At 34.7% G+C, this 24,372-nt stretch overlaps 1 protein-coding gene across 1 annotated transcript in view; it reads left to right on the forward strand.

Moving 5' to 3' along the window:
* The first annotated feature begins 2,531 nt into the window (after positions 1 to 2,531).
* The window catches only part of LOC126949611 (ATP synthase subunit f, mitochondrial-like), a 739,455-nt gene continuing 717,614 nt past the window's right edge, over positions 2,532 to 24,372 (forward strand). The window contains exon 1 of the mRNA XM_050782167.1: positions 2,532 to 2,537. The gene's annotated coding sequence lies outside the window, so the exon portion shown is untranslated. The remainder of the gene's footprint in view (positions 2,538 to 24,372) is intronic.

Genomic DNA, 24,372 nt, shown 5'->3' on the forward strand with positions numbered 1-24,372 from the left:
TGTGATACATCACATCAACAGAATGAAAAAACGTGATCATATCAATAAATGGAGAAAATATTTGATAAAATTCAACATCTCTTCATTTTCTTTTTTCCTTTTTTTTTTCTTTTGAGACAGTGTCTCACTCTATTGCCCAGGCTAGAGTGCGGTGGCACGATCTTGGTTCACTGAAGCCTCCGTCTCCCAGGTTCCAGTCATTCTCCTGCCTCAGCCTCCCGGGTAGCTGAGATTATGGGCACATGCCGAACGCCTGGATAATTTTTATTTTTTGTATTTTTAGTAGAGACGAGGTTTCACCAGGATAGCCAGGCTAGTCTCGAATTCCTGACCTCAGGTGATCCACCCTCCTCGGCCTCCTAAAGTTCTAGAATTACAGATGTGAGCCACTGCGCCTGGCCTCTTCATTTTAAAATTCTCAGTAATAATATGTAAAAGAAAAGCATCTCAACATAATAAAGGCCATATGAGACAAACCCTCAGATAACATCTAACTGAGTGAGAAAAATCCGAAAGCGTTTTTTCTAAGAACCAGAATAAGACAAGGATACCACTCTTATTCAGCATGGTACTAGAAGACCTAGAAAGAGCAATTAGGCAGGAAAAAGAAATAAAGGGCATCCAAATTAAAGAGAAGGAATTCAAGTTGTCCCTCTTGCAGACAACATAATCTTATATGTAGAAAAATCTAAAGATGCTACCAAAAACTCTTCAGTTAAATAAAATTAGTAAAGTTGTAGTATACAAAATCAATATACAAATGTTGTATATTGATAAAATGTTATATATCATTAAATTCTAGTATTTCTAAACATGAACAGCAAAGTGAATAGAAAAGAAATAAGAAGGCAATGTCATTTATAGGACCTACAAAGAAGTTAAAATACCTATGATTAAATTTAACTAAGGAGGTAAAAGACCTCTATAATGAAAGCAAGAAAACACTGATGAAAGAAATTGAAGAGGATGCAAACAAATGGAAAGATAGCTCAGGCTCATATTTTGGAAGAATTAATATTGCTAAAATAATAATAATGATACATAAAGCAACCTACTTATTCAATGCAAGCCCTAACAATATACTCCATAGAAATAGAAAAACAATCTTAACTTTTGTCAAATTAAATTTTAAAAATTGTGTGAAGTGATCAAATACACTATATACCCATAAGCAATCCTGAGTAAAAAGAACAAAGCCATATGCATCACAATACCAGACTTAGAATATACTACAAAGCTGTAGTAACCAAACCAGCATGATACTGGCATGAAAGCAAACATACAGACCAATTAAGCAGAGTAGAGAAACTGGAAATTAATCTATGTATCAAATTCCAGCTGATTGTTGACAAAGGTGCCAAGAACAGTCATTGGAGAAAGGACAATCTCTTTAATAAATGGTACTGGGAAAACTGGATATTCAAATGCAAAAAAAAAAAAAAAATAATAACTGTAACCAGACCTTCCACCTCTCCCACTATAAAGAAATCAACCCCAAATAGATCAAAGATCTCAATATAAGACCCAGAACTGTAAACTTACTAGAAGAAAACATAAATGAAACACATCAGGATACTACTCTTGGAAAATATTTTATGAATCAGGCCTCAAAAGCACAGGCAACAAAAACATATATATATATAAAATTATACAAATTATACAAATCATACAAATGTGATTATATTAAACTAAAAAGCTTCTGTACATCAAAGGAAACAATCAACAGAATGAAAAGAAAAGCTACAGAATGAAACAAAATATTAGCAAACTATTCATCCAACAGAAGATTAATATCCAGAATATATATGGAACTCAAACATCTCAATAGCAAAAAAAAGCATTCCAAATAAAAATTGACAAGTGATTTGAACAGACGTTTTTCAAAAGAAGACACACTAATAATGTCCATCAAATATATTTTAAAATACTCAATCTCACTAATCATCTGGGAAATGCAAATGAAACCCACAATGAGGTATCATCTTACTCCAGTTAGGATGTCTATTATCAGAAAGACAAAAAATAAAAAAAATTCTGGTGAACATGTAGAGAAAAAGCAACTTTTCTACATGATTGGTGGGAATGTACAGTAGTACAGTCACTATGGAGAACAATATAGCGATTCTCCACAAAACTACAAATAGGACTACCATATGATCCAGCAATCCCACTACTATGGATTTATCCAAATTAAAAAAAAAAACCAACTCAGTACATCAAAGAGATATCTGCACCCATATGTTTATTACAGCGCTATTCACATAGCTAAGATATGAAATCAGCCAAGGTGTCCAATAACAGATAAATGGATAAAGAATATGTGTTAACTATACACAATGGAATACTACTGGGCAGTAATAAGAAAGAATGAAATATTGTAAGTTGTGGCAACATGAATCAAACTGGAGGACAGCGTTAAGTTAAATAAATCAAGAACAGAAAGTTAAATACTGCAATGTTCCCACTCATTTGTGGAAGTTAAAAAAAGGTAATCTCACGAAGTAAAAAGTAGAACAGAGAATACTAGACTGGGGAGGGTAGGAGGAAGGGGGATAGGAAGAGATTTATTAAGGGATACAAATTACAGCTAGATAGAAGAAATAAATTCTAGTGTTCTATAGTGCTGTAGGATGACAACAGCTAACAATAATATTTAGTTTCAAAGAGCTACAAGGAGGATACTGAATGTTCCCAAAACAAATAAATGATAAAAGTTTGAGATTATGAATGTGCTAATTACACTGATCAGATCACTAAAAGGATGAAACATTACCATGTACTCAATAAATATGTACAATATTATGTCAATTAAAAATAAAATTAAAAGCTAGGCACAGTGGCTCATGCCTGTAATCCCAGTACTTTGGGTGGCTGAGGTGGGCGGATCAGCTGAGGCCACGATTCAAGACCAGCCTGACCAACATGGAGAAACCCCCTCTCTACTAAAAATACAAAATTAGCCATGCATGGTGGCGTATGCCTGTAATCCCAGCTACTTGGGAAGCTGAGGCATGAGAATCCCTTGAACCCAGGAGACAGAAGTTGCAGTGAACCTAGATGGTGACATTGCACTCCAGCCTGGGCAACAAGAGTGAAACTCCATCTCAATGAATGAATGAATGAATGAATGAATGAATGAATGAATGAATAAATAAATAAATAAATACACAAATAAAATTTAAAAAAATATTTTAACCAAAAATCCAAAGGGAATATGAAATATGAAATTCAAGTATACTGTGACAGGAACCACAGAAATTAAAATGAATAGCAAAAATTTCCAGAAAATCTAGGTAGGTGGATCACATGCAATTATCTTGTCTCCTGTTCAAAATTAGCATAAAGAAAAGAAGTTAAACAAAAGTGTTAATAGGTGCAGCTGACCCTTTAACAAGGTGAAAGGTAGGGGTGCAGATACCTTGTGTAGTCGAAATTCCCTATAAAACATTTGACTCCCAACAAACTTGACTACTAATAGCCTATGATTCACTGGATAATTTATCTGTAAAGTAAATAGTAATTAACATATTTTGCATGTTAAATTTATAATATACTGTATTCTTACAATAAAGTAAGCCAGAGAACACAAAATGTTATGACAAAAATCATAAGAAACAGAAAGTACATTGACTATTCATGATGTGAAAGTGATTGTTTTAAAAGTCTTCATCCTTTTCATTGTCTTCACATTGAGTAAGTAGACTGAGGAATAGGAGAAAGAACAGACTGGGTTTGCCCTCTCAAGGAGGGCAGAGTTGGAAGAGGTGGAGGAGATGGAAGTAGAAGTAGGACAGGAAGGCACATGTGGTGAAACTTATTTTGTAAAAAATCATTATCTAAGTGAAGCTGTGCAATTCAAGCTATATTGCTCTGGGATCAACTTTACAAACCCCAATGAGATTTCAACATTTTTTTTAACCCAATAGAGATCCAGTAGCTAATAAAGCAGAGTAAAAGAAGAAATCACCTATGAGCAAATCAGCCCCATCAAACACCAGAAAGGTTCAGTACATATGGTGATAGGTAACTTGAAAATAAGAATGAAGACTGGCAGCTTGAAGTTGAGAATGGAAACAGAATCGGGGGAGGTGGCTGCAGAAGAGTCAAGAAGAAAATTGAAATTGAAGACTAACAGACACACTTGAGCATTTGGGAAATAATATTTCCAAAAACAATTTGACAGTTTTGATGCAGAAGATGGGCAAAACCTATTTAACTAAAAAATGAATCATAATTATAGCCTCCCCTCTTTTTAGCTCTATGTGACTCATTGGTGAAAGTATTAACGTAGTCTCAATATTTACATAGCTCAAGCAAATACTAATTCATAATTTGACCAAAAATCAAGATTCTATTTGAGGCAAAATGGAAGTAGGTGATTAATATTGTCAACTAATTTGACAAGAAGACTATATATATATTTGAAATTGAAAAGTTAAAAAGGAACAGTATAAACATGTTATTTGAAAACATAGAGCTAATATATGAAAGAAGAGCTGAAAGACTTGAAAATATTTTTCTCTAGTACTGAAAGTGTTGGTGGAGAGAAACAAAAATAGAACAGGCAGAAGAAAGTAGTTTCACGTAAGTTTTAGTAACATATTTTTATGTGCTTAAATGTGTTACTTTCACTAAGATAATATATTTTAAAACACTAGAAATGTTGAAAGGGAAATTTGAGCAATTGCTTTTAAGGGTATATGGTTTGGCTGTGTCCCCCACCTAAATTTCATCTTGAATTTTAATCCCCATAACTCCCATGTGCCAAGGGAGATACCAGAGATGATTGCATCATGGAGGCAGTTACCCCCATGCTGTTCTTGTGACAGTGAGTGAGTTCTCACAAGATCTGATGGTTTTATAATGTTTGGTAGTTCCTCTTGCATTCACTGTCCTTTCTGCCACCTTTTGAAGAAGATGCCTTGCTTCCCTTTCCCCTTCTGCCACAATTGTAAGTTTACTGAGCTTTCCCCAGCCATGCTGAACTGTGAGTCAATTAAAGCTCTTTCCTTTACCACTTAGCCAGTCTTGAGTATTTTCTCAAAGCAATATGAGAATGGACTAACACAGTAAATTGGTACCACAGTACTGGAGCATTGCTATAAGATACCTGAAAATGTGGAAGAAACCTTGGAACTGGATAACAGGCAGAGTTTACAACCATTTGGAGGGCTCAAAGAAGACAGGAATATCTGGGAAATTCTGGAACTTTCTAGAGACTTGTTCGATGCCTTTGATTAAAATGCTGATAGTGATATGGACAATGAAATCCAGCCTGAAGTGATCTCAGATGGGGATGGACAGCTTGTTGGGAACTGGAATAAGATTGACTCTTGTTATGCTTCAGCAAAGAGACTGGCAGCATTTTGACCTTGCCCTAGAGATCTGTGGAACTTTGAACTTCAGAGAGATGATGTAGAGTATTGGGCAGAAGAAATTTCTAAGCAGCAAAGCATTCAGGAGATGACCTCAGTGCTCTTAAAAGCATCCGATTTTATGCATCCAAAAAGAGATAGTTTGGAATTGGAACTTACGCTTAACAGGGAAGCAACGCATTAAAGTTTGGAGTTTGCAGCTTGTTGATGTGGTAGAAAAGAAAAACTCATTTTCTGAGGAAAAATTAAAGCCTGCTCCAGAAATATGCATAAGTAATGAGGAGCCAAATGTTAATCACCAAGACAATGGGGAAAATGTTTCCAGGAGATGTCAGAGGTCTTCACAGCAGCTTCTCCCATCACAGGCCCAGAGACCTGGAGGAAAAGTTGGTTTTGTGGGGTGGGCCTAGGACCTTGCCCTTTATGCAGTCTCAGAACTTTGTGCCCTGCATTCCAGCCATGGCTAAAAGGAGCCAACATACAGCTCAGGCATTGCTTCAGAGGGTGCAAGCCCCAAGACTTTGGCAGCTTACACATAGTGTTGGGCTGCAGGTGCACAGAAGTCAAGAATTGAGTTTTGGGAACCTCCTAGATTTCAGAGGATGTATGGAAACGCCTGGATATCCAGGCAGGAGTTTCCTGCAGGGGCGGAGTCTTCATGGAGAACCTCTGCTAGGGCAATGCAGAAGGGAAGTGTGGGGTCAGTTCCCCCACACAGAGTCCTCACTGGGGCACTGTCTAGTGAAACTGTGAGAAGAGAGACACTATCCTTCAGAATCTAGAATGGTAGATCCACCAACAGCTTACACTGTGTACCTGGAAAAGCCACAGATACTCAATACCAGCCCATGAAATCTGCCAGTGGAAATTTTTATTTAAACAGTTTTAAACAGCACTCAGGGCTCTGCTCAAAACATTCTTAGAAGAAGTTTTTGAGAATGGCAGTCCTTAAGTTATCATTGCCCCTGTGTGAATTAGGACCCTTATAGTTACTGATGCTATAAACCCAATTAAAACAGCTTACAAATAAAAGGGCTTTATCAGCTCATATCCTTGGAAAAGACCAGGAGTGGAAGAGATTCCAAGTATTGCTGTATCCAGGAATCCTTCCTTCTACACCTCTTAATCCTGCTTTTTTCAGTCTTGACTTTGTTTTCAGAAGGCTCTTCTAACTGAGAGACAAATATGACCAGGAGAACTTTCATAATTTCCTCCTACCAGCCTATAACCCACATAGAAATAGTTCCTTCCACATTTTTCTGGTAAATCAAAAAGCAGATTTTTCACTGGTCCAACTTGAGGCAGAGTGGCTAGGGGAAGAATATGCTAATTAACCAGACAGGAGTCATGTAAACACCCTACTGGATTTTGAGGTTCATTTTACTCTTATTTTATCACAATGATATGAAGAATGATGAAGTACATTACTAAAGGAAAACTGAGCTGACAAAAGACAAACTTCCATCATTAGATCCCTCCTCTACCCTTCTATATATCCTGTTTATATTACCTGACATTTTACATTTAGCTTATATTACTGTGGAGGCATTATGTTTGCTAATGTATGTTTATGAATGCATATGTATTTTCTCATCTAGACCCTAAGACTTTATGAGAGGCTATGTTTTATAGTTACTTTTTATATGCAGCTACCAGTTCAGTTATCTGTGGCAATGAAGGGTTTAATAAACATTTGTGGATAATGCAGAATTATAGAGAAGAATGTTTAGTAATCAATCAGCATATCTTATGCCATCTTGTGCATGAAAGCCTATGATGAGATGTTTTAATACACATCACATAACTCAGTGTAAGGATCTGTTACAAAGAAATGTTATGTACAACAAAGTCTAACCTATTAACTGTGGTTCCATTCTCCTAAAAACCAAAAATTGATTTAGTTGGTAAAGCTGCACATAAACAGGCAGAAAATAATTCTGACCTTGTGCAACAATAGAGCATGGTATTTGTAAAACCAAATGTTCTAAAGAAACACATCATCTAATAAACTGGAAATAGTAGTGACATTTTAGAGCTTAAATGTGAAATGAAAGGGCATTTCATCGACATTCATGATGCTCTAAAAACAAAGGAAATTACATTCTATAAACTGCATTAAGTAGCCAACCACTACTTCTCCTCCACATTGTTGATTATTCATGAGTCATCTGGATGAATCTCATCTGGCTCAGACCCTGCCCTGCCTGGCACTGTGGCCTTCATTCACTTGGTCACATCCAAAGCAGCCACACCTCATTCTCCAGCTTTTCCAGGGTCACGGCTGTGGCTTCTGAAAACAGCTCACAGCTCAAGGTTCTCTGGCTCTGCCTCCAGCTGAGAACTGAGCTGCTGCTTCTCACCCCAGGCTCGGCTCTGCATGAACTGAGCTGAGAGTTTGGTATAGGCAGGAAGCTCTGACATTCTATGGCCTGTTTTCATCCCATTTAATTCTGAAGGAGAATATGCCCGCAGGAAAAGTCTCCATGGACCTGAAGAGGACAGGGACTCAGAATCTGTCTAGTGTGAAATTAATGATCAAGCTAAAAAATGACCCGGAGAATGTGGAAAAGCTACTGCAAAAGAACAGGGAGACTGTTAGGCAGCAGATTAGAAAGATGGGGTGGAGGGCAACCTGTATAAAGGTGGTCTCATGGCATATAATATGTTGCAGTCATTCTCAAAGTGTTGTCTGGGGATCCCTGGGTATTCCAAGTACCTTCTATATCATCCAAGAGGTCAAACATACCATCCTTAGTTTGTCTTTTCTGGGGCATAAATTTATAATAATATCAAGATGTTCTTTGTCTTTTTAAACTCATTCTCTCAGAGGAATACAGTGGGTTTTTTCTAGAGATTCACAGCATGAAGATGTCATCAGTTTGAGGACTGATGGACTGTGTGCTTATCTGTTTGAGTTTTACATATATTAATATAAATGTGTAATACAGTGAACATCCAGAGATATAAACCAGGTACACAGAAGTTCTTTGGGTTCTTCAATATACTTATTCCTTGCCTTGCATGGCTCTAATATTAATGGGTTTCTCCTAACAAGTATTGTGTAAGATGAGGGTTGCCTACAATTTTAAGTGTATAAGAGTATCTTTAGACAAATGTGCGTAATGGAGAAATGATTGCACTAGGAATCGCAAGACCTATCTCCAATTCTGACTTATGATTCTACATAATTCATTTGAATGCTGACCCTTTGTTTCCCAATATAAAGAGCGCCTAAGGATTTCCATTTGGTCTGTCTCACAGATTAATTATAGGTGTTTGGTGTCAATCAAGATCATAGAAATGAAAAAGGCTTTAATAACTGGAATCTCAATTATAACCTCTTTCTAATAACTGCTAATATGTGAGTAAAGTGATAAGCACTGCTGTATACAAATGATGTCTTCAAACTGATTTGGCCTTAAAACTATTTTATGAAATAGATACTATTATTACCTACAATTTAAATTTGATGAAACTGAAGTCTGCAGAGGTTAAGTCACTTTGTTTTGAAATTTGTAAACTTTATTTTTAAAGAAGTTTCAGTTTCACAGCAAAATTGAGCAGAAAGTACAGAAAGTTCCCATATATCCCCTGTCTTGACACAGCCACATGTCCCCCCACTATCAACATTTCCCAACACAGGGATATATTTGTTGCAATTGATGAACTTAAATTAACATGTTATTATCACCCATTATCCATCATTTACATGAAGGTTCACTCTTGCTTGGTGTTGCACGTTGTATGGGTTTGGACAAATGTGTAATGGCATGTGTCCACCATTGCAGTATCTATCATGCAGAATATAGTTTCACTGCCCTAAACATCCTCTGTGTTCTGCATTTTCAATCCTTCCCTCCCCCATAACCCCTGGTAACCATTAATCTTTTTATTGTCTCCACAGTTTGGTCTTTTCCAGAGTGTCATATAGTTGGAATCATATGGTATAGAGCTTTTTCAGATTGGCTTTTTTTCACTCAGTAATATGCATTTAAGATTCCTCTGTGTCTTTTCACGGCTTAATAGCTCATTTCCTTTCAGCATTGAATCATATCCCAATTTCCGAACGTAACACAGTGAATTTATCCATTCACTTACTGAAGGACATCTTGGTTGATTCAAATAGTTGGCAATTATGAATGAAACTGCTATGAACATCTCTGTGCAGATTTTTTTCTGTGGCTGTAAGTCATTAATTGGTTTAGGTAAATATTAAGGAGTGTGATTGCTGAATTGTGTGGTAAGAATGAGTTTAGTTTTATAAGGAACTGTTAAAATGTCTTCCAAAGTGGCTATACTATTTTGCATTATTGCTTGCAATAAATGAGAGTTCTTACTGTTAAGTCACTTTTTAATTTGTCTAAAGTCATGAAGCTGCATCAAATTCTGATGCAGAATTTGAACCCAGTTGTAGACTGGCAGGCTTCAGAGAGTTCAAGATTCCTTAAAGTGTATGTATATGTCAAGGCTTCTCTCCTTCCTCCATACATACATAGGCATATAAAACTGACTCCTGCTCAGAGCTTTCTGGCAACGTTGGAAACTACTGTCTTGCCTAGTAGGAATAGCTCAGCACACCTTATAGTTGCATTCCAGGAACAGGATAAAATTGCCTATAAAATGCCACTAAACAAATTCCTGGAGTTTTATATGTAATATATTTGCAAATACTTAGGAAATAAGACTGCAACTCCCAACTGTTCACTGATTATATGAAACAGATTTTTAAAATGTTAATAATCAAGCAGATATTTGATATAAAGTAACTTGAAGAAGGAAGAGCTTCACATACCTAATAATGATGCACGACATCCATGCAACAACAGATTGAAAGTCATGGGAGAGAGTGGAAACATTCCATTGCCTTTCTTTGATCCATGAAGTAAGAACTATGCATTTTATAAAGATGTCTTAAATTATTTTTAAACAGATAGATCATATGTAATTATTCTCTAATACATGTTTTACTCACTGTTATTTTTTCATTTCATATTTTTATGCTCTTGACAGTAAGCTTTCCAATGAAAGCTGAGAAAGAACTATAAAATGTGGCAGCTGTCTTCTCCTTTTTCTCCTCTATTCTCTTTTCCAACATGGACACAGAGATAGAAACCGCCAAAGAGAAATGAAAAGGTGTTTCTGTTATGATGTTCTAGAAAAAAACTAATACATATCAATGGTAGCCCCTTTGATCTTTATGCCTTGTCATCAATCACCGTCCACTCCAATACAAAAAAATGCACTAAATCTGTAGAACTAATTGGTACCTGATTTAGGACCATATGGTTGTTGATTTCTAGTGATCTTTTCTATCATACTTTTATGATAATTGAGTTTCATGCCAGTGGACCACACTACAAGATTTGGGAGGAAAGGGACAATTACTCATCCCCACGATTTCTTTTCTACTCTAGGTCGTTTTTCTGGAGCACTTCTGATTTATACTTTTCTCCAGCATTTAACCTGGATTTTATACTTTCTAATAAAGGAATGTTGTTAGTAGTTGCATGAAAATTAATGAGAGATGTTTCGGTAGAAATCCACTTGTATTCTTGTTCCTGCCAGGATCACCATTACTTATACGTGCGGTGCATGCATAGTGAACAAAGCTAACAAGTGGTGAAATCTCACCACCAGCAACATTAACCTATCACCCTTTTCCCAGCACCTACCTACGGCAGCATACTTAAGGTCTCCTCTTTAACATGGTAAGCAACACTTAGTTATCAATAGTCTGAGAAAAATTGTACTGGACAGATTTAAACAGACAAGGAAGACTCTATTTAAAACTATTGCAATATGAAAGAGAGATCAAATTCTATTTCACCTACACAAATATCCTCTCTGATACCAAATGCTGCCTCTGGGTGACCTTCACTCTGGCTTTGAATTTGACTTTGAGTATGTCTACAGATAGCCTTTTTTGCTGTTTAATTTTCTGGTATTCAAGCCTCTGCTACTGGATTATTTTATCCTTCAGTTGGACACTTATCTTTTTCATTCCAAATATTTATTTATTTAAAATAAGAAAAAATAGGCTGGGGCAGTGGCTCAATCCTAGCACTTTGGGAGGCCGAGGCGGGGGATCACTTGAGGTCAGGAGTTCAAGACTAGCATGGTCAACATGGGGAAACCCTGTCTCTACTAAAAATACAAAACTTAGCTAGGCATCCTGGTGCACTCATGTAATTGTAGCTACTCAGGAGTCTGAGGCAGGAGAATCACTTCAACTCGGGAGGCACAGGTTGTAGTAAGCTGAGACTGCGCCACTGCACTTCAGCCTGGACAACAGAGTGAAACTCCGTCTCAAAAAAATAATAATAATAATGATGAGTAAAATTTAAAAATAAAATAAGGAAAAATAAATATTGAACAGTAGACTATAATGCGGGACTAACCCTGGGATGAATAGATAGCTTACTGTCAAAGGATAAAACAAGGTCTAATATTTCTTAGAGCAAGATGAGAACCTTAACTGTCACGTTGGTTCAAATAGTATTTTTCTAAGTACTTCTATAGGACACAATTTACAATTTTTTATGGATGACAGCATTTAGCTGGTCAGGAATTGTTCCCACAGACAAAAATATCAGGGCCATTGAAGTTACTGAAGTTGGCTTTTAGGGAAACTGGTGTAATTGTTGTCATTTCTATCACTCAAGAAACCCAGCCAGTCGTCTCAGGTGTGACTGAGGCATTAAGACACATCGTCATTTCAAAAGGGCAGTGGGTCTCCTGAGAAACAGATTTGAGGGATCATCAAAATGTCATATCTTTAGTTGGTAAATTATCAACTGCAAAATGTGTCCTTGAATCCACTTTAGATTCATTTCAAGATTTTTTTCCACATAAAAATGCATATTCAAACATTTATATTCAAGTACAAATTTAATGAGCACAGGCAATGTTGAAATATGACTTTGATAACCAAGCTGATGAGCATATTAAAAAGAATCACTGTTTTGTGTTTTCCTAAAAAATATATACATTTAGAATATTGATTGTTGAACAGCATTCAAGAATTCCTCCATCTCTCTCTGTTGAAACTACACACCTCTAATCTCCTGATGATAATGAGAGTTTCCAAGAGGTCTGTATTGTTTCTTCTTTATACCTTGTCAGTTTAATAGTGCTTGACATGGCTTCAGCACATAAAATTCGTGCCTTGCACTTACATAATAAGATACTGAGTCTACAGCTCAATTTGGACGCTGAGCAATGTTTACCAAGTCCGTTCTTGATGGAATAGCCTGTTGATCTCCTGTTAATGGCATGGTGTCCAAGCTATTTCTAATTCCAATAAAGGGAAACAGACCTGTATTATACACCCAGTTCTAATGAGAAAATTTTAAACAACCGTGCAAAAGGTCAGAGCAACAGTCTAAAAGTTGATAGTCAGGTATATGTCATATTTCCTCAAGAAATTCAAAACTATCATAACAATGTTTTAGAGTCTGTATATCATATAATTGTGCACTTTGCAATCTGTTCTACTGTATATTCAGATGGAAAGACAAAAGTTACCTGAGATTTACAGTTCTAACAGTCACTAGATTGTAAGCCTCTCAAAAGCCTTTTCTGTATCTTTTTATACCAAGCACCCAAGAATAGTATCATTTTTAAGCCCTGTTCAATTCAGGCGTTTCTTTAGTCCTTTAGATAAAGTGCTTTGATTCTGAATATTAATAAGCCTATACTTCCCTACAATTATTCCAATACCCTTTATTGATAATTATTGCTCTTTCACACAGTGTTTGCCTCACATTAAGGTTCTAATTTAATGTTACCTCACTGTCCCCAACCACCCTCCTCAACTCTATGCCCAGAGAACCTTAGATCTTTCTCTCCTCCCAACTGCACTTGAACCACATCAGCTTCACCTTTAATGGCTTCAAAGATTGGGTTTCTTCATAACATTTCACTAGAAGAAAATAAAAAGGTGGTGGAGTTCTGCCAAAACAAAAGTTTGCAATACAATTTTCTGGGACATAGTCTATAAACTGCTAATTCAGCAAACTGGAGATTTATTCACTTTACCTAAGTGGTTTGTACTTGCCACTTTTAGCAGCCAAAACCTCTTGATTAATTCTAAACCAGCAGGCAAAGGCAGCACCAAAAGAAAATCTAGGAACCTCTTGTCCAAAAGTTAGCAAGAATTTCAAGACAGTGATAGCATAACATGAGACCATTCACAGGGTTCTTCTAAGCATGAGGCCATTGTGATTGCACAGGTGGCAAGCTCTTGAAACCCACCCACCCTGACCACAGGGAGAAAGTCTGTGTTTTGATGTTTTCACTTGTAATTATCTGATTATTTAAAACTATTTTTCTACTTGTTAAATTATAAAGGAGATAGTTTTCAGTAAGTAAATAAAATCAGCTATTCAAGCGCAATTCCTTGTTGAGAGCTATATCCCTGAAACCTGTGCTGAAAGACTTGAACCACGTTATCCATCTCTGAATGTCAACACAGCACTGTGTTTACAATAAACTTGAAGGAGAATGAGGTGATTTTTCAGCCAGCTTTGGCAAATTACCTCTTCAAAATTCTTAGTTCCTTAACTGCAATAAATATCCACATTTCCAATCTCCAGATGTACAAAAGAGAGTTGTAGCCCAATGGAGGTGATTTCTTGTTAAAAGTAGGGTGAACAGTAGATAACCCTACCAGGATTAAATCCCCAGCCATTGAAAATGAGTGGGATGACCATTGCTTTTTTCACAAGGATCACCCTGTACTTTGAAGGCAATTGCACCAATAGGGACTTTAATTAAGCTAAAGTCATTTCTGTTTCAGTAGATGTCCAGATGGAGAAATGATCACAAGAATACTCTGAATGTGGTTAATATCCACAAAAGGTGTAAGGAGTGTAAGAAAGGTTTCCTTTGTTTCTTTATAAATAGTTTCTATAAATTTATTTTATATGTTTTTATAATTTCTGCAGTGATCATGAGATATTCTATATGAATATTTAGTTTTATGAAATAAATAGAAACATAATATGTTTAAGTTTAATAAACTTAACCTTTTTTAAATTACATAAAATAATTCTTGCTTGTGCTAATATCAAAATATAGTTATAATTAAGCTGAGTTGCAATCATGAAGATTTTGGATTCCCAGGCCAGTTGCTCTGAGCAGTAAATTAATTTTCTGGAACATGAGATTCAATTAAGCCAACATTTTAATGCAATTGTTATGTTCAAGTCATTTTTCTCTTTCCAAGGAGACACAGACCTGCTGATATTAAGTTCATATAAAGGTATGTAACCGGTTGTAATGCACATTAATATTATACATGTCATAGTATTCTAGTCAAGGTTTATGGAAGAGCATTTATTGAAGTATTAAATTATTAGTTATAAAAAGGAGAATCCGGTCAGCTTTCACAATGTTAGTGACTAATGAGCAAAGTGTTGACAGATAAGTAGAATTTAGACATGAAAAAGAAAAGTATCATCTAAACACAGAGAATAACAGAACACAGGCACAGCCACAAAGAAGTTTTGACATTTAGGAATCATACACACAGCTTAGAAGACCCAGTTGCTTTTACCCCAGGCATGTGTGGGTTATTAAAGAATCCTTCTCTACGGCTCCTTTCTGAGCTGCCCATCATCATCATATGATTCATTCTGCATGAAAAGACATGAAGAAATCTAAGGAGAGAAAAATAAAGGTAATCAACTGGGTCATAAAATGGATGGCTTTAGGATAAGCAAGTAAATTTCTAATTCAACTAAGGTGGTTTAAAGCTGAACCTTTCTCTTTATCAGATGCCCAAGGGGTAAAGGTCGTATAACATGGAGTAGTTAGCTACAATGACTTTTTAAATTATTCATTAATCAGACTCTTTAGGATGCTTTAACATCCATTCTTTGGCAGTTATATGGTTTCATAAATGCTTTCACTCTTGTAAAATCTTATTATTCCCTTTATTCACTCTCCAATGCCATTTGAAAACAATATAATGGGACCTTAGGAAGAATCACTTAAGGATTGGTTCCAGAAGTTCAAACACATTGCCTTTGGATAGCTTTTTTTGGGTATTGGTTTGTATTTAGTTATCCTAACATGTTCTAAATGAGCTTCCACATAAAGGCTCTAAGATCTGAGATATTTGAAATGCCTAATGAAACTTTTGGACAATTTCTAATTATTCAAGTATAAATTTTGAACTCAAATTTTCCATATTCTTGGTAACACCTCATGATTCAGCTTGTTTGTGGCTTAGTGATTTAAATAATTTATGGTAAGTAAATCATTTCTATAGAGTAAATACATTCTTTTTTTTTTCCTTTTCACTAGTGAGGACAATGATGAATGAAATTCCCTGAAATGTAGACTGAATCTATCAACATTGATTCAATTTACACTGAGAAGAAAAGAAAAAAACATACAATTTTAGATTACATAACTCATGAGGATGTCAGTAACAGAGATAGGGAAAATTGAAAGGGGAGTGGACCGGAAGTATAGAGAATGAGAATTCGGGCTTCTTGTGGAAATCAAATTAGAAACAGTATAGAGATGCCGTTAAAGAGGATGCTTTGTGAATAATTTTTAAATAAGTATATAGTGTGAATGAGTGAATGAGCAACTACAGTTGTAAATCTCAGGAAAGACTTTGCACATTTCAGAATGAAGATCATGTTTGAAATTATGAGGTTAGATAGATCATCAGGCAGATCATGAAAAGAGAGTTGAGAAGACTGACGAAGATAACTGGAAGAAGATCAACAAATTCTAGTTTGTGAGAAGAAGAAGAGTCAGCAATAGATCGTGAGAAGGTGTAGGAAGAAAGAAGGCAAATCGAAGTAAAGAGTGCTTCATATGCCAAAGGACATCAATTAAATGAGAATATAACAAAATCAAAGGGTTTAACCATTGTTAAATAGATAGATGATTTATTTAAGTCTTTAGATACTAAAAATAAAAATATATTATTGTATGTTAAGGTACATTTATTCATATTTATATTGAGAAGTGAAAAATAAATATGATAAGCCAATGTTGTTAATCGAAGTTTTTATTTATTAGGTTTGGTCTAATCATGTCTTGCCTCATCCTGATCTACCTTTTATCCCAAGACCAAAGCTAACCATTATTTCAGTTTCCCGTGAACCAGATCCTGATCTAAACCTGAGAGCTGACTTTTAACTAAAATTGAACAGAAATTTTGGGAATTTACAATGTTTAAATTTTAGTAGATGAAAGCAACCAAAATTTATTTTAAACTACCTACAACCAATATTTCTGCTTCAATAACTTATTATGGGCCTACGAAGACCAAGAAGATTATATCATAAATGATTACTGTCCTTGACCATATCCTTTGCGTGCTTTAATGAGAATTGCCAGAAATGTTTTCTCTAAACTTTTGAGTGTGTAAATGAAAACACACACAGGTGATTAGAGAAGGCTGCTATAAAATGTGCTGACAAAGAAAAATCACACAATAAGTCTTCCTAACTCCATCATTTTAGAATTATGCAGATAACATTTTGTCTCCAAGCCTAAATTATTTTTTATTTCATACAGTGATAATAGTACCTACCCCACCTGTTATTACACAGTTGCTGTGTAACAAAATGTATGGCATTATTTGAAAATACTGAAAATTTCTCTGGTATATAAACAGTCTGTTAAATTATATGTATATAATGTGAATATCATTAAACACTTATTCATAAAATACAAGGTACATTATTTTCCATATCACGATACCACAACTTTCCCTTTTTAGGTCAAAAATTGTTTAGATGACGCATAAAAGTTTCTCTTGCAAAGCAAAATGGCTGACTAAGCAGCTTCAAGCCTTCATTTCTTTGCAGAAACATTTAAGAAAAAGAAACCAGGAACTGAACTAGCTGGACTAACCTTTGAAGAGTTTCAGAAAACAATTACAGCTCTATAGCTACCAAACACATGCTTAATCAATAAAAAGCAACCTTTAAAATGGTAAGAAACATCCTGACATATTTACTCACCTATGCTTCCCCGATGTTTGTAGACCAATATTCATAGCAGCGTTTTTCACAATAGGCATAAAGTGGAAAAAATATGTCAATCAATGGATGAATGGAAACAAAATGTGGCATATCCTTGCAGGAGGATTATTATTTAGCCTTAAAAAGGAATGAAATTCAGGTACATGAAACAACATGGATCAAACTTGAAAACATTATGCTAAGTGAAATAAACTAGATATAAAATGACAAATATTGCATGAGTCCGTTTTTGTGACATACTAAGAATAGTCAATTTCAAAGAGACAGAAAGTAACAGAGTGGTTACCAGAGGTTATGGATAGGAGGCAATGAGGATTTTTCTTTAATGGCTACAGGGCTTAGTTTGGGATAGTAGAAAAGTTTTGAAAATGTCTGGTGGTGATAGTTGCACAATGATGTATACGTACTTAATGCAGCTAAATTGTCCACTTCATGGTTAACATAGTAAGTTTTATGTTACATCTATTTCATCACAATAAAAAGTATTCCCAGCACAAATTTTCTTCTGAAGTATCAGTGTTCCCTCACAGAATAGCAGGAGTCATTCTTGTAGCTTGACTAATAAGCAGAAAAAAAATCCATTAGTAATTCTGAATTCAGAGTATATCTATCAATTATATTTACTGAAAGGAAATTCAACATTTCCTACTATATGCTTTTAGGGAAAAACAGGTGTGGGACAGTGTCAATGTGAGTTTTATTTTGTTTTTAATGCTCCTTAGTGTAGTTTTCAATGTAGAAAATAGTATTCACACATTACCCTTTAGCCCTATAAATTCATATTCATTAAATTTTCAAACACTAAAATTTAACTTACTACGAGACTTCTTTTAAGTTCAAGGTAGAAATGTTATTCCATTTATAAACCTGGAATCTTTTAATCTTTTGCTTATTTCCAAAATTTGAACATATTTTCTTAAAAATAGAAATTACATTATTAATCTAATTGCAAGTATTAATTGTATCAGATAGAAGCAAAGTATGCTAATTGAAGAAATGGGAAAAACTTTTCATGTAAGAGAACAAGCATGGCCAAATGCAAACTATTGGTCTTATATAATTACATGAAATTAAAAAGATAATAATAATTAAGAATGTGTTAATATTTTAAAATCTTGTGTTACTCTAGGTTTCTCAAATTTTATTTAAACAAGTCTTAATGGTTAGAGCATTTATTTTAATAAACTTGTTTCGGAAAAGCCACTGAAATGAAAATAGAATTTATAATGTCATTAAAATATTGTCATATTTGACTAAAATACATTTAAAAATTTTAAATGCTACATTTGAATATATTAAAAATGTTTTAAAAGTTTCTGACTCATTAAAATAAATATTCTCTGTTGATTAAAAGGTACTATTACATGAAAGCCCACATATTGTAAGTACTCTGTTATGATCAACTTGCTGTTTTTATCAATTTGCTTTCAACTAAATTGCTTTCTAGAAATTAAGTTTCTGCCTTTTCTCCTGGAAGTTGTAAGTGCAGAAGAGTTGGGACATTTTAGCAGCTAGTTATGGCAGGTGGTCGAATTTGAGCTATTTCATAGTTCAGAGTTTTTATTTCCTATTGAATTAGTCCCCAAGTTTATCTGCTGTGGGTGAGCAAGAGTGAAGAAAGTTTGTAGGTACTTTTAAGTGATTTGAAATCACCTCACAGAAGTTAGGACACAATAGAAGAAAAAGATTCAAAAAATAAGATTTAGGCCAAGCGCGGTGGCTCACGCCTGTAATCCCAGCACTTTGGGAGGCTGAGGCGGGCGAATCAAGGTCAGGAAATTGAGACCATCCTGGCTAACATGGTGAAACCCCGTCTCTACTAAAAATACAAAAAATTAGCCGGTCGTGGTGGCGGCGCCTGTGGTCCCAGCTACTCAGGAGGCTGAGGCAGGAGAATGGCGGGAACCCGGGAGGCGGAGCTTGCAGTGAGTCGAGATCGTGCCACTGCGCTCCAGCCTGGGCGACAGAGCGAGACTCCGTCTCTAAAAAACAAAACAAACAAACAAACTGTTTGTATATATATGTATATATACACACACACACACACACAGAGAGAGAGAGAGAGAGAGATTTATTCAACTGGGCCTTGAAAACCATAAACTTCTCAGTAGCACAATTTTGTAACATTGTGAACATTTTTACGATTCTTATAACTTAAACCTATGACCCAAAGGGCTCTAGTTTAGATACTCTTACTCATTTCCCTCATCAGACTTGCCTGAGGTTAGAAGCTTAGGTATAATGTGTATAACTTATCGATGCCACATAGAACTGCTCTGTGTTTCTGTTCTTAAATTCCAGCTTTTGTTTCAACCGCAAGTTGCCGACTCTCTTTCCTCTCCTCCTGCTGTGTGGAGCTCTCAATATTCCTCTACCCGATGCCCCACCATGTTTCTTATTCAACTAAAAGACCACTGAAAACAGAGATCAAACCTATTCATGTCTATTTTGCTCCAGAAGCAAAGAATTTTATTGTGCATCACTACAACTAAACAAACAGACTGTGCATACACATGGACTTGGGAATTTAATAAAACACAGAATTCTCAGACATTATAGAGGCTACGAAATGTCTCAGACATAGACTGATGTAAACTGGACTTCATTTGAGATGGTAACTATTCTATTTGTTCTACTGATCCTTTGTCTTTTCTTTGAAAGTGATATTCATTGTATTTTTGTTTTTTTGTTTTTTTTTTTTTTGCCTTCACCTCCATTTTCTGTTTATACAGCTGAACCATTTGGTGCTCCTTACACCATTCTGTTACCTTCATTTTGCCACTCTTGATGTAATATGCCTATTTTTAACGGTACATACGTACTTTGTATCTCTAAGAATCTTTATGTTTCCAATTCAGGAGACACAAGGCTGAAAATAACTTTCTATCATTTCCATAAAAAAACTGTTATTTATGAATGCGGTAGGAGTGAAGGATATTCACTTCTACAATTTTGTACCCTCTCAGAGTCCTCATGTCTTTATTTTGCCAAATATTTATCAAAGTGCCACTTGTGCCAAGCAAGGTATGCAGTCGAAAATGCTGAGTTAAGCTGGGTGCAGTGTGTCACACCTGTTATGTCAGCACTTCGGGAGGCTGAGGTGGGCAGATGGCTTGAGCCCAGGAATTCAAGATCAGAGTGGGCAACATAAGGATATCTCATCTCCACAAAAAATTTAAAAAAAAAAATAGCCAGGTGTGGTGGTGGGCACTTGTAGTCCCAGCTACTTGGGAAGCTGAGGTGGGAGGATCGCTTAAACCCAGGAAGTGAAGGCTGCATTGAGTTGTGATAGCGCCTGTGCGTTCCAACCTGGGCAACAGAATGAGACCTTGTCTTAACAACAAGTGTTTGAAGTGTATGGTTTTACCTTTATTAATTCTAGCTACTGTTTTGTGTGTATTATGATAGCCTTCCTGTGTCCTTTTGACTTATTCAAGCAATTCTGATTCCACTGAAGTGTTGAGAGTGGAGGCTGATAAAATTTGCACTTTTCAAATTCCAGTTCTATATCTGAGAATGTGTAGTATCATGGAAGATTATTACTAAAACTTTTATAATTTTTTGGAAGTTTATCTTTCTTGAAATTAAAATTGTCATTTAAGCCAAAGGATAGGTTTATGTTTTTAGTTATTTTGTAACCATTTGAGATAAAAGTAAACTTCTAAACCTATTTTTTGGACAACTGATTTCCTGCTTTTGTGCACTGAAATATACTTGGAGGAAAACTCTAGAATAATGTCACAATTTGTTAACACATGGGTTTGAGGAATTAAAAAAAAAAAAAAACATGAATTAGCCCAAATGGAATTTTCAGATCAAGAAAACTTCAGCTTTAGACACATCCAAAGGCTCTTGGGATAAATTTTCCAAGACATGTAAATGGGCAAACAAGCTTACTGGATTTTCTTTCACTGAGGTTCAAGACATTTTCTAGTGTACCTTGAACAGTTATCAGATTTTATGTGTTTTTCACTTTTGATTTTTTTTTATATTCACTAGGATGTTTAAAAACCCTGTAGCAGTGGAGGTTGAATTGTAAAAATTGATGAAAATTGAAATTATTCTTATTCATAGCAACAGAATTTTTTTCTGGGGAAGATAAAATGGATTTCTGCTCTGTAGAAAATATGACCCCAACTATTGCATTTCATTTCCCTATAAACTATGAAATATTTTTTATCTATTAGCAAATTCATTTTAGATTTCTTGATTTTGTGTGTGTATACTCATACAAACTATACAATGTTTTTCAACTTCTTCTTTGAACTTGTTTTAACATCTTGCTAGTTCCTACATTAATTAATGAGTTAAAACGCTTAACATATGTTAATTCTGTATTCATAGAATCATACTTTTATCTTTTTAATAATTACAGTTTAGCAGCACAAGTAAGTCACGGTCAGAGCTTTCTTGACCTTTCCTTCACAGGCCCTGATCCACATAAAAGTGATTCTGAAGGTAAGCATTCTTCAAAGGGAAAAATTTTCAACCACTTCAAATGAACTGTGGAGGCTCTCCATGGAGTTATTAAAATGGGAACAGCATTAGAGCTACTTTTGCCTCAGAAGCAGGAGTTGGAATGAAGATTAGCTCTCTGCTGTTCTCTTTACTCATTGATCAGGAAGACGCCTCTGTTTCTGTCCACTAAGAGGCTGGCATGCTGGGTCACTTATTAAAATTGAGCACTTTATGAGTTTCAGTTGATTGGTTATAATCAGATACAATATAATAAAATACAAAATCTAGTTTTTCTATCCCTTAGATAAGTTCTGCTCTCAAGCAAAGGTTCTTTTTACATCTTTAAAGAAAGTATCCATCTGAAACAAAACTCATATTAAAAATCAAAACTTTTTTCTTTTTAAGATAAACCTTTCAATTTCTTCTAAAAAGATTATGTTATCCGTAGACATCAACAACTAATTTATTTTTTTCCCTAATTCCTGTTTTGTACTTTTGGCAAGCTCCAGAGTTAGATAAGGCTTACAGAGTTTATATTTCTTTTGTTTATAATTGCTACATTTTGTTGTATTTTCTCTATTGTGAAGTCTATCTTTGAATTTCAAAAATTAGCATTTTTATTCTGTTCTTTATATCTTGAATGATTAATTTTTCATATAACTGATTTCCTACAAACATCAAATCTGTTCTTTACAACATGGTGAAAAGTATCTTTTATTATGTTTCATGTTCTTCTAAACTAGGTTCATTTTCAACAGACTCCTAGAATATATCCACCTCTCTGAAATAATGACATTCATAATGCAAGATAGCTAAATGATTAAAGTCCTTTATATTTTAAAGAAATCTCAATGATATTCTCAAGCTTTTAGAAAAAAAAGGCACACTAGAGAGTCTTTTCATGTATTAATATCATTGGGGAAAATGATAATATGGAAGACTAACCTTATAAGAGATAATATAGAATATTAACATTGTAATATAAAATGTACTTTTGAATGCCTTAATATGAGCATTATACCTTATATCACAATTATTTTGGATTCTAATATAGTCAAACCTTTGAAGAGACAATTATTTGTAAAACACTATATGTAGAAATGAATTTTTGTAAAACATTGTATTTAAGCCAAGCAAGCATTGAAATATAATAGAGTTTTAAGGCTCCATAAAACCTTGATAAAAACAAACTTAACAAATACAAAATACAGACTAAGATTTTTCTATTGGCTTCTATGAAAAATGTCTTAATCCATAAAAATGTGATGATATGACCGTTCAGTTCAATTTATATTAACAAGAATATTGAAGAACAATACTGCAAATTAAGAACAGAAATACATTAGCATTCAAATAAATGTGGCTTGCTTAAATAACAGAGGAAACACTCTTCTTTGAGAGATACACAATATGAGTATGTGGTTAAAAACATACTGTTCATTCATTCATCTAGTCAACAAATATATAATTATTAAACAAATAAATGAATAACATCAAATGGGACATAATTTTCCACATGCATTTATTTACTTGAAAAATACTACTTATTACAGTTTAACATTTCTAAGATAATATGCTATCCAATTTAATACCATTCCAAAGTAATTTTATAGAATTTTAATGTTAAGATCCTAATATTAGTAATAATAATACTAGTAATGATAATGTATTTTACAATATGATTAGAATTAAATGTTTAGAATTTTAAAAATATGACTATAGAGACCATGCAATATGAGCCTAGTAACTTGTTCTGAACCATTCTTGTCATTGGCATACAAATAACTAGAGAAGATGTGAGTTAAGCCTGTAGCATACTATTCATTTATCAGACATATTTGAATTGGGCTGGAACAAGAGTCTTCATTTTGAGCTTGTGGTTTCCACAAAATTTTATATTTTCTGCCGGTTTTAATTACCTTTATGGAAATAATGACATTTTTGTGTCTTTCATGAACTAGAGTCTACTTTAAAACACACAGTGAAAAGCCACTCGCTATTGAGATGGGAGTGGGATTACTCAAATTAGCCCTTCACGTCCCCCTGCTACTCTACGTTACACTCGGCTCAGGCTCAACAGACCTCTCTTATTATGTGCAGAGGTAAATTAGTAAATTATTTTTTTCCATCTAATTTTTAAAAATAATGATGATATCAACAATAGGAACTGAAGGCAAGGGGTAATTCCTTTGGATAACTGCCTATCGGAGGAGGGTGCTTGTATAATCCTCCTTAACTGTTTATTTAAGAGCTTGAAGTATTCACTGAACATATCTACTTCATAGATTTGTGAATTTTTCTTTTACCTTAACTAATCCAACAAGGTATTTGCTTTAACATCTAAGACAATGATTCTCCTATTTTTTTATACTCCTATTTTTATGCTTATAATTTTCTGCATTGTTGACATTACAGGTTCTTCACCTGTAGTTCTGAAATCCAGAAAGCACTAAAATCTAAAATAGTTTTCATAACTCATTTAGAAGCCAAACCTAACTTGAGATGACATGAATTTTATAGCCTCTGTT

Source organism: Macaca thibetana, chromosome 3, assembly GCF_024542745.1.
Source record: "Macaca thibetana thibetana isolate TM-01 chromosome 3, ASM2454274v1, whole genome shotgun sequence".
Lineage (NCBI taxonomy): Eukaryota > Metazoa > Chordata > Mammalia > Primates > Cercopithecidae > Macaca > Macaca thibetana.